The sequence below is a fragment of the Diorhabda carinulata genome, chromosome 1 (genome assembly GCF_026250575.1).
Source record: "Diorhabda carinulata isolate Delta chromosome 1, icDioCari1.1, whole genome shotgun sequence".
Taxonomy (NCBI): Eukaryota; Metazoa; Arthropoda; class Insecta; order Coleoptera; family Chrysomelidae; genus Diorhabda; species Diorhabda carinulata.
Genome location: NC_079460.1, coordinates 31,966,246 through 31,986,298, shown reverse-complemented (window position 1 = coordinate 31,986,298; position 20,053 = coordinate 31,966,246). Strand labels below are relative to the sequence as shown.

General features: G+C 29.9%; 1 protein-coding gene and 1 long non-coding RNA gene across 4 annotated transcripts in view; one reads left to right on the top strand and one right to left on the bottom strand.

Annotated features, from left to right (window-relative positions):
* Nucleotides 1-20,053, top strand: part of LOC130899344 (5-hydroxytryptamine receptor-like) — a 191,710-nt gene that overhangs the window by 2,395 nt on the left and 169,262 nt on the right. Inside the window, exon 2 of one of the 3 annotated variants that reach the window (XM_057809246.1) lies at nt 4,985-5,189. The exons of the other annotated variants lie outside the window; for them this stretch is intronic. The gene's annotated coding sequence lies outside the window, so the exon portion shown is untranslated. The remainder of the gene's footprint in view (nt 1-4,984; nt 5,190-20,053) is intronic. 3 annotated transcript variants of the gene reach the window in all.
* Nucleotides 13,666-18,822, bottom strand: LOC130899456 (uncharacterized). The gene is made up of 3 exons (XR_009060032.1): nt 18,647-18,822; nt 17,244-17,362; nt 13,666-13,897 (listed from the first exon to the last, which is right to left on the bottom strand). It is a non-coding gene; the product is annotated as an uncharacterized LOC130899456 (long non-coding RNA).

The window sequence follows — 20,053 nt, the reverse complement described above, 5'->3', positions numbered from 1 at the left end:
TCAAGTTGGTTTTATTTCGGTTCTTATGTTATTGTCAATTTGAATAATGTGATATGAAGAAAATCAATTTTATTGTTTTGCTCGAGTTCGATTATGAATTGAAGTTATTTATGATAAGAATTGAATTTTTTATTTATATTTTCCATTTCATATTTTTGTACAGCAGTTTATCAAGATCTCATTACTAATTGTGTTATAACACTTGATGTGGAAGCTCCTATAGCGCAACCATCAATATGTTTATATATTTCATTTTCATATCTGAAGTATGTTGTAAGTGTTAGATCTTTAGCTTGGATGAATTAGTTTTGAGGTATTTCTGTATATTCTTTAATTTTGTCCCATTTTCTCATTAATATATACTAAATAAATATATATTCATCAGGAATTTTTATATCTTTGATTTTTTCTTTGAAATCTCATGTGTTTTTGATATAATATTTGTTTTGGTATAAAATTCGTTAAAGAGGTATGTCAGGTTTGTGCACTTTTTATTTTTGATGTAAAATTTATAGTTCTGATTTAAAAATTTTAATACAATTATGTACGTATAATTGGAGAGATGGCTACTACATATTTTTAAGATGAGAAAACTAAGTAAAAATTAAATTTTCTTGTTACAAAAGACTTTGATTGTATTTTAATTTTGATATCCATGATCTATTGATTAATATATATGCAAATTGTGTCAAACCGTACATAGTTTGACACGAAATGTTAATTAATATAGACCTAAGAGCAAAATGATTCAACAACAAAACCATACAAAGGGGTCTAAAAGGTAAGAAACGTTATTACATATCATCAAAGCAGTTTAACACCCCTCGTTCGACCTTAAGATTCAACTGAGAACAATGTAAAAAAGTGTTGCATTTGTTAGATGTAGTTAAACATTTCCCAGCTAACGCTAAGTGGCGCCATCCTCACATCCTACTGCGAACCATTGGTCAACTAGACATCAATATTATCGGCGACTAGGCCATATAGGTTTACTCAATTCACAAAAATTTATTAAACTCCTGGATCAATATTCATAGGATTTTGCATGTATTTTATATTATAATTTCAGTGAGGGTGAGAGGTTACCTATCTTGTATCTGACAAAACATTTTTTCAAAATATTCTCAATCCAAGTTGCTGCAAAATTTTTAGTATAATTATGTGAATTTGCCTAATAATTCCCATTCTTGAATTATGATATTTATCATAAAATTAACCATAATTAATTTGACTGCTATAATTCGGTTAAAAGTATTTAGTCTCAATAGGAAACTTGATTAGAACTCAGAATAGGGAAAATTGTGCAACATGCAAATCCATGGAGACGGTGGAATTAAAAAAGAGAAGGATAATTGGAAAAGGTTATGTAAGATGAGCTTTCATAAACCATAGTTTCCACTATCTAACAATTATCAATTAAGATTCTCTCCATGAGCTGGCATGAAGATACATTTATGTTTTTTGATTTCCAAGAATCTTTTCTTAGACAGTTCTCAATTTGTTTCACGGGTTTAAAAGAAAATCGTGAATTCAACCAATTATTACACTTTAAAAAATGAAAATAAAAAATCTTCTACAATTTATGCCGCTCAAATAATTCACCTAGGTCACATGTCAAATGGAATATATTTTTTTTGTTATGAAAAAACAATTTGTGAGAAATTTTGAGGAATCATTAATTTTAATAAATGCTTTTAAAATGATTATGTGGGAACAAATAGATTCTAGCAATTAATATTTCTTCTAACACGTCAAACAGAAGAACTTAAATAGTAGGAAAATGAAGATCGAAAATATACTGGTATAATTAGCAATTAAAACTCAATTTGAATGAAAAGCACCAAGAAAAGAACACCTAACAAATTATTAGGAAACAATAGGAACGAATTAGAAAGAAGATCAATTAATTTCATGAAGAAGGCGTTAAAAAATATTCAAAGGTTCTTAATATGATTTTACAAATAATCGAAATCTGTGGTCACTATTATATCATCACATCAGGATTTTCAAATGTTTGATGTTATGTATTTGACATAATATTTTTCAATGAATTTTTATTGAGGACTTGTTCGATAGAGCTGTTGATATGAAGAATAAAAAAAATGATAATCAAATTATTTTTGACTCGAAAGATACAGTATTTTTGCGAACGGCGTCTCCACCCTGGAGCTTTTGACATACTTTTTATAAATCGCGTTTGATGTTTGTTTATATAAGTTATTTTAGCAGGTGGATTATTTACATTGTTTCTCTTGAATAAACTCTACGAAGGTCTTTTCATTTAATTGTGTTGTTCCTTTATTTTCTAGAAGTTTTGAGAATTATTTTGGTATAATACCTTCAGATTACAGTTTTTATATAATAAATAATATATATATATATATATATATATATATATATATATATATATATATATATATATATAGGGTGATTCATTAAGATTTTCCAATCTCTGAACTGTGGATTCTAGACCTCAAAATATGATGATTCTGCTCAACATGCAAATATTGCTAGTTTCCGAGATACGGGGTGTTCAGAGTTTAAATTTAAATTTTGATTTTCGTATTAATTTTTCATGTTTCCACAATTTCTCTTTGAAAATTGGCAATTTTACGTTTTTTGGCATGAGGAATCATAATCAGCCCTAATCATTCCTTAAATATGTAACAATAACAAATTTGTAAGCAAAAATAAAAAACTTCAAAGCAAATGCTCAAAATGCCCACCATTTACTTCAATACACTTTATGATCCGTGGTTTAATTTTTCGTTTCATTTTCAAGTAGGCTTGTGTCGCTATTAGACAGTTTGTGTAGAAGCAAAAATTGGATAATAATAAGAATAAGTAATACATTAACATACCATTTATTAACAATTTAGTAATTAACAAGTATAATAGTTATTTATCAAGTAATGCATAGGCATAACGATTTTTCCAATAATGAGATGCGCTATATAATTTGTGTGTTTGCTCAGTCAAATTATAGTGGTCCAGCTGCGGCTCGAAGATATTCACAATTATACTCAAATCGAATCCAATTACAAACTGTACTGAAATCTTTACAATCGCTTTTTACAACCCAGGGTCTTTATGCTCTAAAATTGAGCACGGTGCTACAAAAAAAAATCACTGCCGATGAAGAAGATGAAATTTTAATTTGTGTTATGGAGAATCCAGATATAAGCCAATCATCTATTTTTAGAATACTGAAGAGGGAAAAATTGCATCCATATCATTACACTCCTGTTCAGAATTTAATATCTCAAGATTTATCTAAGCGTCTACAATTTGTCCATTTTTTGCAAGATAAACAAAATGTTAACCCAGATTTTCTGGATACAATTCTTTTTACTGATGAGGCAACATTTACCAGACGAGGAATATTTAATTATAAAAATAATCATTTGTGAGATTCTGAAAATCCACATGCTATGAGGGAAACACATTTTCAGCACGAGTTTAAGGTTAACATTTGGTGTGATGTATTTGAACTGCCAACCAATTTAAATGGACCTCTTTATTTAGATTTTCTTCAAGAACATTTACACGAATTACTAGAGGATATACTTCTCGCTTTAAGACAAATTATGTAGTTTTTGCACGACGGAGCACCACCACCTTATTCTTTACAAGTTCGTCAATACTAAAACGAACAGTTTTCGCATTGATGGATTGGTCGTGGAAGTGAGTTTGCTTGGCCACCAAGAGGCCTTGATTTAAATCCTTTGGATTTTTCAATTTTATCGCAAATGAAGGCATTAGTTTACAAAGAAAAAATTACTTCTCTTCCACAACTGCGACGGAAAATAGAAGAAGCCGCAGATGTAATTAAAAATAATAGACAAGGATTATTTGATATTAAGAGATCTTTACGAAAGCGGATCATAAATTGTATTGAAGTAAATGGTGGGTATTTTGAACATTTGCTTTGAAGTTTTTTTATTTACATATTTAGGGAATAAAAAAAAATTTTTATGAAAAAATAAAGATTTATTCAACTTTTTAGAAGCAAATAACTCGATAACCGATTGAGTTACACGAATCAAAGAAGGGTAACTTTTTTAGTAGAATTTAACGCTTTTTAATATTTTTTTATTATTTTAGTTGTAAGCTGAGCCTAAAAAAAGTTTACTTTGATTTAATTAACACAAACAAGTGTAACTAGCGCTCTCTATTAGAAATATTAAATTAGAGTGCAAATTATGATTCCTCATACCAAAAAACGTAAAATTTCCAATTTTCAAAGAGAAATTGTGAAAACGTAAAAAATTATTGCGAAAATCAAAATTTAAATTAAACTTTGAACAGCCCATATCTCGGAAACTAGCAATATTTGCTACATATATATATATATATATATATATATATATATATATATATATATTTAAATGTAAACATGTCTTTGCCAGCTATATTATGAGCGGTTCCTTATTGGGAACGTGGAACGTAGCAAGGAAACACCAAAGTGGACTCACTTTAATATATTTTCCGAGCTTTCGAATACTTCTGTATACATTGTCTTGGAAATAATTACTTAAAATTTTCGGTGATTTTTGATATTATTATACTAATAGTATAAATTTTTAAAATCATAGAATTCAAAACTCAATATTCAAATTGATGTTGATAGACATATTGATCCAATATTCAATAACCACTCATTGTATATATATATATATATATATATATATATATTTATATATATATATATATTTATATATATATATATTTATATATATATATATATATATATATATATATATTTATATTATATAAGAACTTTGTGTAGCGCAGTTGACTAAGTTTACAATAAATAGTCGTAGTTATTTATGTTAGTTTAGTGAGACAGTGTTCATTGATTCACCCCACGAATAGAAATAGTATAAATAAATAATAAAGACAATACAGTATATTCTGAATCAAATATGATTTCAGACAAATAAATAAGACAATTTATAGATGTATGATAACTAGATATTTTTAGATCAGGCCAGGAGCCATCATTGTCAATAAAGTTGAAGAAGTGGAAAGGAAAAATGCAGACATGTAGAAAATAAAATTCACACCAATACCTAGATATCCAGCATAACAGAATAATCATGGAGCAATGACTAAATAACATTAGTGGAATCTCTAGATGTAGAAAAACTTGTGATACTCCAGTTCGAAATGAATGACACAGAATACTGGTAATAGTGAATCAATTTAAAACATTATAAGAATATGTACTAATGACAACTTATTATTTTCTGATTTTCACAATTATTACCATTCTAAAATCAATCCAAATTATAATCTCAATATAAATAATAGTTACACCTACAAATTTTTTGTATTTTCGTTAACTACAACAAATATTATTTTAAGTTTATTCAGGTCATAACTGAATAATACATTTGGGACACTTTGTGTGGGTGTGGGATTTTCACTCTTACGGTATTTAAAAAAATGATAGATAAAAATTTTCTTTCATGTTAGCGGCTTTGGTAATATCTTCTATTTTATCAATTTGGTAGGATAAGCAATTTGTTCTGGATTTTGTCAAAAAATAACCTATAAAAAAGATTTTTTCACATTATCGCTATCTGTTATTTTTTATAAATGAGTTTGTCGTACAACCCTCATATTCGCTTAGTAGTGGAGAAGTAAAGTATTATCAAGTAATGTAAAAAAGTAACGAAATTGATTCGTCTAATATTTTACATCAGAAAAATGAATTCAACATTATTATATTTCAAATGTATAAATCAGAATATATTCATGACTAGCTGTGCTAAAATTTTTTTATTATTGTCACGATCTCGTCCTAGACATGAGCCGGCCCCGTCCGGGTATAATGGAATTCTAAGTCGTGGCCCGTTTAATGTTTTTTTTTAATATAAGTTTTTAAAATAGCAGGCGATTTGTTCACATTGTGTGTTTTGAGATCATTTCTAGAAAGGTCTATTTATTTATTTGTTTATTTTGTAGAATTTTTGAGTAATTTTTTTTGGGTATATAAACGAGCTATTTTTTAGCGGAGTTAGTTAGTTTATAATGAATAGTCATAGTGAACAGAACGAAATAGGAAAGTAACCGAAAAAATTAAGTAATTATTAGTGATAACTTAATTATTTTAAGTTAGTTGAGCTTAGTATAAAGTATTTAAATAAATTAAGAACGTGCGAGACAGCGCTAACATCCCTCGAATAGAAAGAGTAAATAAATAAGAAAAACATTACCCTATATTATGTCAGTATATACAATGTAATATGAAGTGATTGAAAAAATTATATTGATCACCGTAGTTTTTACTCAATATTTATTAATTTATTGTGAAGCTAGAAATTTCAAATTCTGTAATTTTCGTCCACTTACAAAGGACTAACTACGGGTATTTTTTAATATTCCTATTACATTATACAGGGAATTAGCAATCCTCACTTTATTTCAAATCAAAACTTTTAGCAAAAACCAATGGCTGCAAAGAAAAAAATAAAAACTGTAATTTATAACTTTTGAATAATTTTAAATGCACACGTACGTTTCAGTATTATTGTTACTGATTTTTTGACCAAACACGGACTGAGATTCATCGCTAAGCCACTGTATTCACCAAATTTGGCTCCCTGTGACTTTTTTGTTGGAACTCAAAAATTCGCCATAAATCCATCAAGAGTTCTACATCAATTGTTACAGTCGCTTTGTACGCGCTGCAGAGTTTTATAGAAAATTTTTGTACTTATATCAATTCATATAAAACATATGATCAGTGTAGGATCCGTCTGTGACATTATTGAGAAGAAAAAGTTTCATCCGTATAAAGAGAGGTTATAAGATGATTATGGCAGCAGAGTAGGATTTTGGGAATAAAATCACTTTACATTGGTGATTTGATGGATTACAGAAAACGTGTTAATAGGTTATTTTGGTGTACCCTGTATACTTCTAATCAAGTCAAGCATATTGTGTAAATTAATTGAAATAACTTTCATTCAACTTTTTTTTGTAAAACTAATAGAAAACAAAAAATCAGCAGGTTAAGCCACTTTATGAACACACTATATATTCAATTTCTTTGGACACCTTGTCAACTTTGACCTTTTAATTGTAGATTCAACAACTATCGTGTAAATACTGAGGTGATCAATATATTTTTTGAACCCCTCGTGAAACCTGAAGATAAGTGATAGTTTTTTCACGCATGAAACGAAGTTTTAAATGGAAACTGAAAACTGTATTTATCCAATAATCTGATTTAATTCTTATCACTTAATGATTCTATTCAGTACATCTTGAAATTGATACAATTCAAAATTGCAGGAGTAATTTGATATTAACAATATTTTCGTTGTTCACATATTTTCTTTTCTCATTTTATTCATTCTTCTACACATTCATTTGCTGTTTGACTTACATATTTGAAATGCTTTTAGTGATTCCATTATACATTGTGGAATTTTCAATTATCAAGAGCTTATTCAGCCCAAAATTCTCAAGGTTTGATCACTATTGTCAGCAAGCAATATATTATAAGATTTTTTTTCATAATACTTTCCTGAAATATACCGTTAGGGAATTCTAATCTCCAGCTATCGTCTTTTTTAGTGTCAAGACAATATTACATTCTGTCAAGGCAACGGTGAACAAACGGATGCAATTTCATAACTCTTGCTTTAAATGTACATAAACAAGTATTGACGAGTTGTGGACAATTTTGCATTAGACTTTATTCTGTGAAATGTTACAGTAAATATAATTATTCAAATTTTATAGAAATATTAAGTCTCATATTTAAATTATTTTCTCATTGATTAGGTCAAGCTTCATAGTATGTGAGACTAATACGATCAATGATATAACTTTCTCGCAGTCTGACTTTACTTTTGAAAATAAATCTCTTATCTTATCAGAAATTCTTCTTTTTTTTGGATTATTTCTTGAGATTATGGAAAAATGAGAAAAGAATAGCACACAATACCAGAAAATATAAAGGAGACTGCGCAGATTAGGGGTTATTCTCCTTAATGATACATTAAAAAAGAGACTTATTTCGGATATTAAGACCACCACTTTATATTTTGTGTATGAGAGAATATTTTGTTTCGCAGTAGTTTTCAGATATATAACACAAATTATAAAATACATGTATCATAAACCTACTAACAAGAGGACGAAATAAATTTAAAAACTAGGTATTGAGGGGTTTTAGAATCACTTAGCAATCTTTGAATTTGTATGGTTTGCTGTACTGTGTGTTATAAAACATAAGAAATAAAGATTGAAGTTTGAGAAGTCAAACTATGATAACGTTTTAATTTTTCTCTAATTATTGTTGTTAGGTAATATGTAACGGAAACTCACTAGGAATGCAACTTGGAAATATTTTACGAATCACTACAGTTTCAACATATTGAAATTTTCTGAGAAAAAATACTGTCTTCAGTTTTTTATCAGCAGATAAATAGCGGAAGGTTTTGTCTTCAATTTATGTTGTATGTGAAATAAACTAAATTCACTGTTGGGAATTTGAAGTTGACTAGCAATTTCACATTTCTAGTTACACAATTTTAGAGGAGCCATGATTTGCTTGAGACTGACGTTTATTTAAAACTATATTAAAGAACATATTTTTTAGCGTAGTAATATTTTTTTAATCCTTTGAATGAATTTGAGAAACAGAACGATTAACGATTTATTTGGTTAATGATTGTTATATTCATACGGGAGCATGGGTAGAAGTAGATGAAATCTCAACTGCCTTTAGATAAAGTAATAAATAAATATAAGTATAGAAAAGAGACTAAACACCAAAGGAATATTAAAAACATAAAATTGGGATATTTGAGATACATCTTAAAAATGAATAACAATAAACAAGAAATAGAACATGGAGTTTACCAACTGACTAAAGATAAAAAACTGTAGGAAGTTTTGCATCAACTGAATGTTAATTTAATATTTATAATAATTTATTGGATTCAACTATATATTGTTCGTTTCCCACTAGGTATAATATTGATATCAGTTATATTCGTGGTAGCCACAAAATTAAGATTCCCAATGGCATTTCAAATTACAAGAGTTTTAAAATACCAGGGTATATACAAAGTAATTTAACCAAAATTTTATTGGCAGTTTCATGCAGGAGGGTATTAGAACTAAAAGAGATTTATGATCGGTTTTAAGCTCGGAGAAACTTCAAATGGTGTCATTAATTCTATTTGCTAGGTGAAAAACTCACTTTTCAGGGAATATATTCGTCTATCATACATTTTAAGTAACAAAAACTTCCTACATAATACATCGAGTAACAAATTTATTTTTTAATTAGGTATCATATTCATAGTGAATTCATAGTAAATATTGATTTTGTTGCTGGAACATCCATTTTTCCCCCTCCCAATTTTAATATGATTTCTTATCTATTGCAGATCTTCTTACATACTTATTTGTACTATTTCTACTTGTGCTATATGGCTAGCTCAATAATTATGAATAACAAAATGTCGATAAATTGATTTATCAAGACCTTGTGGAACTTATTGGTATAATTCCAATACCATATTTCCTTTTATTACTTCCGAGCTTCCAAGGATTTTCTGGTAGTTTTTATTTCTATTTGTTCGAGTATATTGTTTACAGTACAATATTTATTCAGCGTAATGTATTCGCTTGGTGACATCACATTACCAAACTGTTATCATATTGCCTAATTGTTAACAGTTCACTACAATTATCCAATTCGTTTATTGAAAGAGACTACCTTTTTTCACAGAGTGGAGCAAATATTTTGTCTCGAAAAGTTAGAATAAATTTTCACTTTGATTGTTTGACTTTTTTGCCAATAATTGTCTGACAGATCAATAAGTTCTCGTATAAATCTTTCAACGCTATAATTATCCTTCTTCCATTGTTAGCAGGCTTTTAAAAAATACTTTCTCATCAACATTCCTAAATTTAGCATTTCTCTGTTCAATTGGAAATTTCACATCATTAATAAATAAACGGCTTCAGTCGCATTATTTATACTTTGATACAGTTTGTTTAATTATTATGCCAATTATTCCAAATTTATGTATACCAGATATTTTGAATTGTTTCAATGAACGAATTTAAATCATAAAAACAAATAAATCCTTCTAGTAATCGATCCATTTCCATTATTTTTTTTTGTATCAGATTAAATAAACGTAACAGAATTGAAATTGAAATTCTGTAGTGTTATGGACAAAGGAATTAGAAATGCCCCGAAGTATTGATCGATAAATTGTTTGTTAAATGTATGGGATACACTAGATTAATTTTAAAATTCTCGCATATACAGGGTCCAATAGATGTATGGAGCAGAGATGTATTCCTCTCATTGAAATTTCGACTTAATCATATTGTAACTGTTGAGGATAAATAAAACTCGTTTTGAATGTGAAATTTTCTCTGCTGTGAATGGTTTTCATTGGATACTTTTTTATATAATTTTTTCTGTGCATTACTCAGTTATTTGATTCTTCAGAGAATATTACACATTTCAAGTACTCCATCCGTTGTTCTGGATATATCAAGTGCTTAGAATTTAGTTCATAAAAAGAAAAATGAACTCATTCGATTCCGAAATTCTATACAACATACTTATAACCACCTTCTCCTTTGATTAGATAAATAAAAGACGTGTTCATACAAAACAATAAAGGTTTTTATTATATGTGCATGGCTGTTGTTTCAAAAATATTCTTTGACTTAGGAGCGCTTTTCAGCTCTTTTTCAGTTTTAGAAAAATGTGAAAGTCACTAGGTGCGCATCTGGCGGATGAACGAAACTGACACATGTGTGTACTAGCGTTGTCATGGACTAGCACTTTTCCAAAAATAATAATTTCTCTTCATTTGTTTTGAATGGCTTCTCGCGAACGATGTCAAGTTTCATAATATTTGTTTTCCTAATGTTTGTGCAGCGTCTATACTGAACGATCGAAAGTTCAAAAACATGGACTGTTTACAACGACATTTATTTTTCATTATCTATTTCTGTAGTAGTGGCAGCAATTGACGGTCCCAGACGTTCAGCATCATCTGTGTTCTGGTTTAAATCTGGTTTAATCAATACTTGAAAGTCTTCTTTCTTCATATTTGATCTATGACATCAGATTAGTCACTCTATCAAACGACCATCGTAATTGGAACTATTTATTTGACCATGCACTACTTTGTGGTAATAACTACAGTATGTATGATAATAATGAGGTTTAGAAGGGTTTCTAATTTACCCTTATCGAACTTACTAAATTTTCATAACCAACAAACAAATAATTGTATTTCGTACGAACCAATATACTGTAAATAAATGATTTTGTTAGTTGGAAACATTTCGTTCAAACACAATCAAACGGAATAGGTGCAAATAATATTCATCTCAGAAGGAGATGGATGACTTCTATGAAACAAGTGGTTGAGTTCCATTATACTTTAAGATCATGTTAATTATGGAACTTCTCACATTTGATCTAGGGACACACTATCCTCACTAGTTTTCTCGAGTATGCTTCAAATTATTCATCATCCAATTCATCATATCTTTCTGATAAACACTGAGTAATTTTTTCCGACTTTTTGTCGCTTTCCTGGATCTTTATTTCTACCGAGTTGAAGATATGGATTCTTGATTGATCATAATTTTTTCTAATGACCTAGTTAGGTCATATTTCTCCATATATCTCTTGTCATTCAAGGATCCTAAAGTTTTGGTGTACTTTGAATTGAATTAATTAATATTTTGAGTATTATACTTCTTCACTTATCCATACTAGTGCTGAAATTGTCACAGTTATTGATAACTCTTGGTATGACTTTCCACTACACAGGAAAAAATATCATACCTAGTGAATTATTGTGATTTTCGGCTTAACTATCATTGGAAAAGCTTTATATAGTATCATATCCTCAAATGGAAACTATCTCCAATATTTCTCTTTTCAATAACTTCTACAATAGTTGTTTGCTTCTGTTGTTCCTTCACTTCATTTTCCGCTTTTGAGTTTTATTCCAAATCGATTCTGTTCTTCTTAATTCTTTATTCTTAGCACTTTAGAGGTCTTTGAAGGATTCGAAATTCTGTTTTTTCTTATAAAATATTTACATAGAAAATTCTCTTACCTCCTTGAAAACTATATATTAAAATAATGTAAGAGAGAATTTTTAATGTCTTCTCATATCACTTTTACGCGTTGACTAACTAAACATTCATTAGGCAAAAAAAATATCGACTGTTCTATGTCAGAAACAAATTCCCATAAATCATTAACTGATTGTCTTTTTAGAGCATCTTTATAATCACTTCATTCTGTTAACACTAATTCCAAATATTCAAATAAACAAATAATATGCTAGATTTATTATAACGTTGATTCCAAGAAAACTTCTGCCATATGTTTTTCTCGCTCGTTTTATTATCCTATCAACATTTCAAACAGTCAAGCTGTTAAAATTCAACATTCATTTTAGTAAATAAACGACGGAGTATAATGGAAAAATTAATTTTCTTTGAAAAAAATAGATTAAAATGAGTTGGTGATGACTCAAATATGCTCTTTTAATATATTTCGAGGGTTTAATAATTTTTTTTTGTTTATTTGTACAACAATGACTTTCGACAAAGTTGATTAATCATTGTAAACTGAAACTTGAGACGTGAAATTTTCATGGGCTACTTCAAAAGAAGAGAAGTTTCCATTTGCATTTCTGAAACCTATCCAAATCACAACATTTCTAAATCGGTCTTTCGTAACTCATAAAAAAGGTTGAAGTATAAAAAAAGCACAGCCATACTTCAAAACAGACAGAATATCACAAATGATGACAGAATAAAAATCAATTCTGGATGATTTATACCTTGCAATAAGTGTTGAGACCTCAACCAGCTATGATGCATCTTTCTAAATAGACATCAGCATCTATCCATGTCTTAGGTACTTATGCTATGAAACTTCATTTTAATTATTCCAGATTCAAAGTAAATTCTATATTAACAATATATAAATTGATCACACTAATCAATCACCCTGTAGAGTAAACAACTGGAAAGTTTAAAATCGTAATATATCATAAATAAAGTCGGTTTTCAGTCACTTTGTAAAATAGTCATAAAGATAGAAAAACTTAATATTTGAAGTATTCTATGGTTTTAACAGAACGTTCATCAAGCTCTTTGAGTCACTTAATTTTCATCTTAGTTTGGCATTGTGTTGTCGTAAGAAAACCTGCTTTCTATTACCTAAACCTGGATATTTCTTCGATAAAACTTCATACATTCACATCAGCTGTCCACTATATACCTCGACATCTGGGAATGTCTTTCACTTGAATCTCGGTTAATTCGTGTGGCAGTATTCGACAACTTGGATAGATTATACCAATGATTTTGAATGGCGATGTATGCTATCTTTACAAGGTCCAAGTTAGTCCGATATTAGGTGAGTGCTGGTACTAAGTTGGTTTTCTAGTAAAATCTCCACTATTAATTAAACCAACTCTGTGCCGTTCACTCCGTTCACCGTTTATAGTAGGATTTTTTAACGTTTCAGGTCATTTTCAGACTAATTAGAGCAAATATGATTACATAGTATTTTGAATAAGGAGTTTTTTGGTGGTTAGGCAATAAGAGGAGAACAAAACCAAAATAATATGCAAAACCGTTTTTATTATCAAGATAAAATAAATTGATAGCTATTTGGATGTATTGTAGCACCGAATCTTTTATAGCAAAGCGAACAACAAAATCCATAAAAGTCCCTTTTTCATTAAAACTCTTGAGAAAAATAATTGAAAAATCTTATATCAATTTGAAATTTTGATAATATGGTGAACTAGCACTTTTTGATATGGTACACTCGATTATTTGTCAAATTATTGAGGTCTACTTGCATCTGAAACAGAGACGAAATATATGATGCATTTTATAACCGTTGTTTTGACTAGTTAGATTATTTGAATTATAATTACATCATACAAATATCGTGAACTCAATATATTTTTTCATTCACAATATTCATGACGTAGAAATAAAAACAATACATATATGGTTCAGAATATAAATCTTCTTCTTCTTCTTACGTTAGAATTAGGTCCTGTATTTTAACAAGGGTTTGTCAGGAGTAGTTGGGATGCTGAGGACCAGCTTTCATACCACCTTATAGGTGGTCGTCCAGGAGGTCAAGTTGTGTCTGGTTTCTTTTCCTTTGCAATTTTTGCTAACCTTTCATTTGGCATTCTGTCAACATGGTCTCTCCATTCTTTTCTGCGGCTCCTTGCCCATCTTACTACATCCTGAATATCGCACATGTCCCTTATTTCTTCATTTCTCTTCCGATCGAGTAACGTATGTCCTGTTATTGTTCTCAGAGTTCGCATTTCTGTTGTTTTTAGGAGCCGTTTAGTGGTTGTGTTCTCCGCTCTAGTTTCTATTGTATATGTCATGACCGGCCTTACGCAAGTTTTATATATTCTAATTTTACATTTTGTGCTCAAGTATTTATTTCGGCAAATTAAATCTCTAAAGTATCCTGATATTAATGCTGCCATCGTTGTTTGTGCTTCTACTTTTTTCTTTAGATTTCTATCGCTTGTTATGTTTGTCCCTAGATATTTGAAGGATATCACTTGTTCTACCCTCTGATCGTAGATCGCTAGTTTTCATCTTCTCGGTTCTTTAGGTATTGTGAGAGATTTTGTTTTTTTGTGGATAATTGCATATTGTACGTGTTCGCTATTTGTTGGAATTTATATAGCTTCTGTAGGTTATCTTCCTCTTCTGAGATGATTACTGCGTCATCAGCATAGCATATTATTTTTATATCTTTGTCTCCCATTCGGTATCCTCTCCCGGCTTGCTATACTTCATTGATGATTTCGTCCATTATAATATTGAGCAGGGTTGGGCTTAGGCTATCCCCTTGTCTGATACCAGTTGCCACAGGTATTTTATTGCCTAATTTGTTTGCCGTTCTCACAAAGGGATAATTATCGGTGTTAAGTTTTTCGATAACTCTTATTATATTGGGGTAAATGTTCCTTTTTTTAGTAGAGTTATAACATCAGTTAAGCGTATCCTATCAAACGCTTGGGGGAGATCAATGAAGCACATAAGGGCTGCCTTATTAAACTCTATGGCTTTTTCAGTTATTTGGCGCATTATAAATATAGCATCTACAGCAGATCTGTTGTTTCTGAAACCTTGCTGTTCTTCACATATCCCGGTAGACATTACTTCCTCTGTTAAGATTTTAGTGAATAGTTTCAGAACCGCACTCATCAGGCTAATGCCTCGATAATTTTGGGGATCGGTTTTTTCTCCCTTTTTGAAAATCGGTATCAGAATACTTTCTTTCCATTCAGATGGTACATTTTTGACCTCTAGTATTTTATCATTTCGTTTATTTCGTCGATGCCTGGGGCTTTTCTGTTCTTTATCTTGGCTATCATTTGTTGTTTTTTATGCAGGAAGAAAATCCTATTTTGTATTCCATTGATGTTTTCATCTTCGTAGGGTAATTCCTGTGCTGATACGTTAGCTTGTGTTGAACTATAAAGTTTTTCAAAATGTCTTTCCCATTCGTATGCCGTGATTTTTGTGTTTTGTATGTATTCGTTTATTGGTTTTCTCCTATCCCCCAGATGATTCCATATTTTTTTCGGTCCCCCATATAAGTCATGCTCCATATCATTCGAAAACTTTTCCTAGTGATCTCTTTTAATTTTTCGAATATTTTCGTTGACTCTATTTCTTACAGTCTTATAGTCATTATACGTTGTTGCATTGGATCTGTATTGCGGGTACGATTTTCTTTTCTCTTCGGCTAGGATCTTGACTTCTTGTCTAAACTACTATATTCAATTTGCTTACTTCTTCGATAGGTTTGTTACAAGAACGTTGAATGGTTGTTCGCATTTTTGCCATTACAAGCTGGTGGTTTGTTCCTGCATTTGCAGAAGTTAGAGATCTAGTGTCTTGTATTCTTGTCGGATGGATATTTTTATTTGTAATTACGTAATCTATAGTTGATTTATGTCCTCGTGTATTTTCGAATGTATATTTATGTTGTGGTTTATGTGGGTAGAAGGTGTTATTAATTCTTCGTTCATTGTGTATGCATAGCTGTATCATTTTTTCACCATTCTCATTAATTTTTTCTTCGTTGAATCGATTTTCTCAACTGGGAATAAGTTCATCGCCAATTCTTGCATTGAAATCCCCTAAGATTATTATTTCGTCATGATTGGGTATACCGTCTAAGACTGTTTGATAGAATATGTCTATATCCGCTTGTGTTTTGCTGCTGTCGGGTGCGTAGATACTTATTATATGCGTTGGTCTCGAGTTTTGTAGGTTGATCGTCGCCTGAAGTATTCTGTCGTCAACGTATATTATATTGCTGATTTGGTTCTCGTAGCTTTCGTGTAGCAGTAAGGCAACTCCTGATGTTGCTCTTTCATTTTTATCCTTGCCGCTGTATATTAGAATGTAGTTTCCATATTTGCTGTTGCCTTTGCCCTTCTTTTTAGTCTCCGAAAGGGCGCATATATCTAATTTGGGTCTTTTTATTTTGAGTAAAATTTCTTGGTCTTTATTATTAAATGATGTTACATTCCAGCATTCAATTCTAAGTAAAGTCGTTTTCCTTTTGCGCTTAATCCTTTTTCTCGCCAGGTTGTCATTATTTAATCCAGTCACATCCGAGGCTAAACCGTTGGATCTCTGAGCACTTTGTTTTTTTTTACCCAAGCAGCTCGTTAGACTCACTTGGAACCCTCCTCTTTTACCCGGGCTTGGAAACGGCTATGAAACCACGGAGCTACTCAGTCCACCCAGCGATATCACAGGCAGAGTTAGAATATAAATGATGGAAAAAAAAATCTAATAATAGCTATAGAATTTCTTCACTTGCAAACTAATTAAGATATTAATCATATATCTGCATGGAAGTTTTGGTGAAACAATAACAGTTTGTTTTTAGGAGAAAATCTATGGTCCATTAATATAGTGAGTGATATGCATATCTCTTCAATATCCGCTTTATTCACAAATCATTGATTTATTAATACATTACATTGTAAACATTCTATTCCATCAAATTTAGCTGCTTTCAACCGAACAACGGGAAGTCATAAATCGTTGTGGCAGATATTAACTGAGAATAGGGAGCGTGTAATAATTTATCAATTTTACACAGAAAATTTCCCCATATTTTTAGATGTCGCTAAGCAAATACTTACACCAATGAACATTGCAATGTTTGAAATTGTATATAACAAAAACAAATCTCCGCCTATAGTTTTAGTTTTCCCATAAATTATGTATATAGATTTTTAAATTCCATGTCTCATATTTTAACCTGAAAAATAATAAACTATATATATATATATATATATATATATATATATATATATATATATATATATATATATATATATATATATATATATAATAGTGTTAATCTAACAATTCTTTATCTTGAGATTTCTTAAGAATTCTTGATATCTTGAGAAAAAAATTCCGTTTCCATTACACACTTTTAGAGATTCAACCATTAGATATTGTGCGACTTAAATGTATATCGTGTATACAACGAAATGGATAAATAGCACGTGAACTTGATATTTTAAACTGAGCAAGATTAGTGCTAGTAGGGTGATGAACCTAACAAATAAAATACCTAAGAACGTAAACTCGCAACTGGAGAGTTTCATTGAGAATTCACAGACATAAATGAATATTATCCACAAGCAGATTCATAACTATACCACACACAAGCATGTCTATGAATTGAATTTGATAATTCAAATACCTCAATTTGTATCAACATTGATATGTAACCTTAGGAATTTCAGAACGTGTTCCAATTCAAGCGATACGGTGAAGTGAATGCTTAAAAATAGTGCTTAATTCATTGGTTTGGATTTCTAAGCGCTTAATACATATATTTGGATTAAGTTGGGAACCCTTTTTGTGTAATTATATAGGTGATACGTAAATATCAATTACAATTAATTTCAAGGGTGTATTGAATTCTACAAAAAAATGATAATAGCACATATCATATGATAATGAAAGTTGACACATTACTTGCTTTCACTTGCTGAATTAATTAAAATTGATTACTTAACGTTACATTTCTGGTGGACTAGAATAATATAGTTCGAAATACGTTAAACAGATTTGCAATGTGCTTAGTATACTGCCAAATCGATCTCTTGTTTTGAGATCTTACTGTACCATCAACAAATAACCATCGTACTTGTAAATTAGAACATAGCAATGAAAGAATTGGGGATGAGCTCTATATAGAAGGTAGCCTCTTCAATAATAAACTGAAATGAGGTGCTATATTACTTAGCCATTAGAGATGAATTTTGTTATAGGCTATACCGATTTGCTTTCTGGCTAGCCTAATCAATGTGCACTTAAAAACACTTTCTAAAAAATCTCACCATTTCTTATTGAAGTATACCTAATAGTGCTGTTACTGAGCAAAAACAATAATAAATGCTATGTAGCGAAATAGTATAAATGCCCAAGGTATTATGCACAAAAAAATAAAATCTAAACTTTATTGGTGATTTATATTGATGAATCAACCACATTGTGATAATGAAAATAAGTTTACTGAAAATATTACCAAATTTGATTATTTCTCTGTTTCTTTATCACATCATGTATCATTTCCACTAACATTTCTTAGAGTTAATTATTTATATGTAGTAGAATACGGCACTAATTGTGTTTTTATTGACCGTTGCCATTTGTATTACCACGATACGCAGGAACATGATGAATGTGAAATTCTATCTTGACACTACATCATTTTACAAATTGAATCGCAATCAACTTTTTCACTCAATGAGTCATTTGTTTTGTCCGCTATAGCCAAGGGCAAAAAGTCAAGTTGAAAGTTCTTATTGACTAATTTCTACTCGATTCTAAATTGGTTTTAATCAAGTGATATTCATTTATGTCGAATGGAATCACAAGTTTTAGCTAATATTTCACAAGGATTTTTTTGTAGAATCCTTAGGTTATCTCTATAAAGTTTGTTCCACTCAATACGCATATGAAAATTTGATTTTTCTTCCATTAATATCGTTTCATTAACATTGAGCATAATTTTGAAACTCTTTTAGGTTTTTAGTTGAGTGAGACATTCCATTATCTATTTTTTCGTTTTCATCTGTTACCTAATCAACTAGAGTTGCAATTGAGACTGTCGCGTTCATCCAATTCATCTACTTATAAATTTTTGAATAATAATAGTATAGCAGTTTACTCGCCGATACAAATATGCAGCAAAGTGATAAAAATTTGGTACTCTAGCCGCCTTTTATAGAAATCACATAATCTGAATACATTCAGATTATTCACTCACACAAATATAAGTGATGATAATAATAATACAAAAATGGAAGACTGTCCGTGAAGAGCATAGGTTTAAATAATAATTTTTGTTTTTCAATATGTCAGTTAAATGAATTAAATTCTCTTTTTATTGTTACAAACTGTATTAATGATCCTCATTTAATAATCTACACCGGTATTTACCTCTACTCATTGATAAGACTATAAACTGAATGTTTATGTACATCACTTTCCGTTTAAAAATGAGCAATGCAACTTTTGGGAAAATATCCAGACCGTTTCGATTGTTGTTCACTAAAAACTGAATTTATATCTAATGAAGACCCGAGGATATTTGAATTGACAACAAAAAATACAGCATTTTTGAAAGCAGGCATAAAAAAGCTTCATTGTATGATATTATTATTTGTTGTGAAATGTTTTGTCATATTCACACGATAATCTTTCTAATTCAGCAAGAAAGAAAGGTTCTTAAGTAAAACAAATCCTAAACATATAATGTAACAAGTAAAAGATTCAATATCAAGGCACAAAAGTAAGTATTTGTGCTAATAATATTCATTTTCACATGCAAGTTATAGTGCTTAAACACAGTCTTTATGAATGAGTGTTTTCAGTTTAAAAAGAATATGAATCATTTGAATACCTCAAAAGTTAATTCAGATTGTCGTCA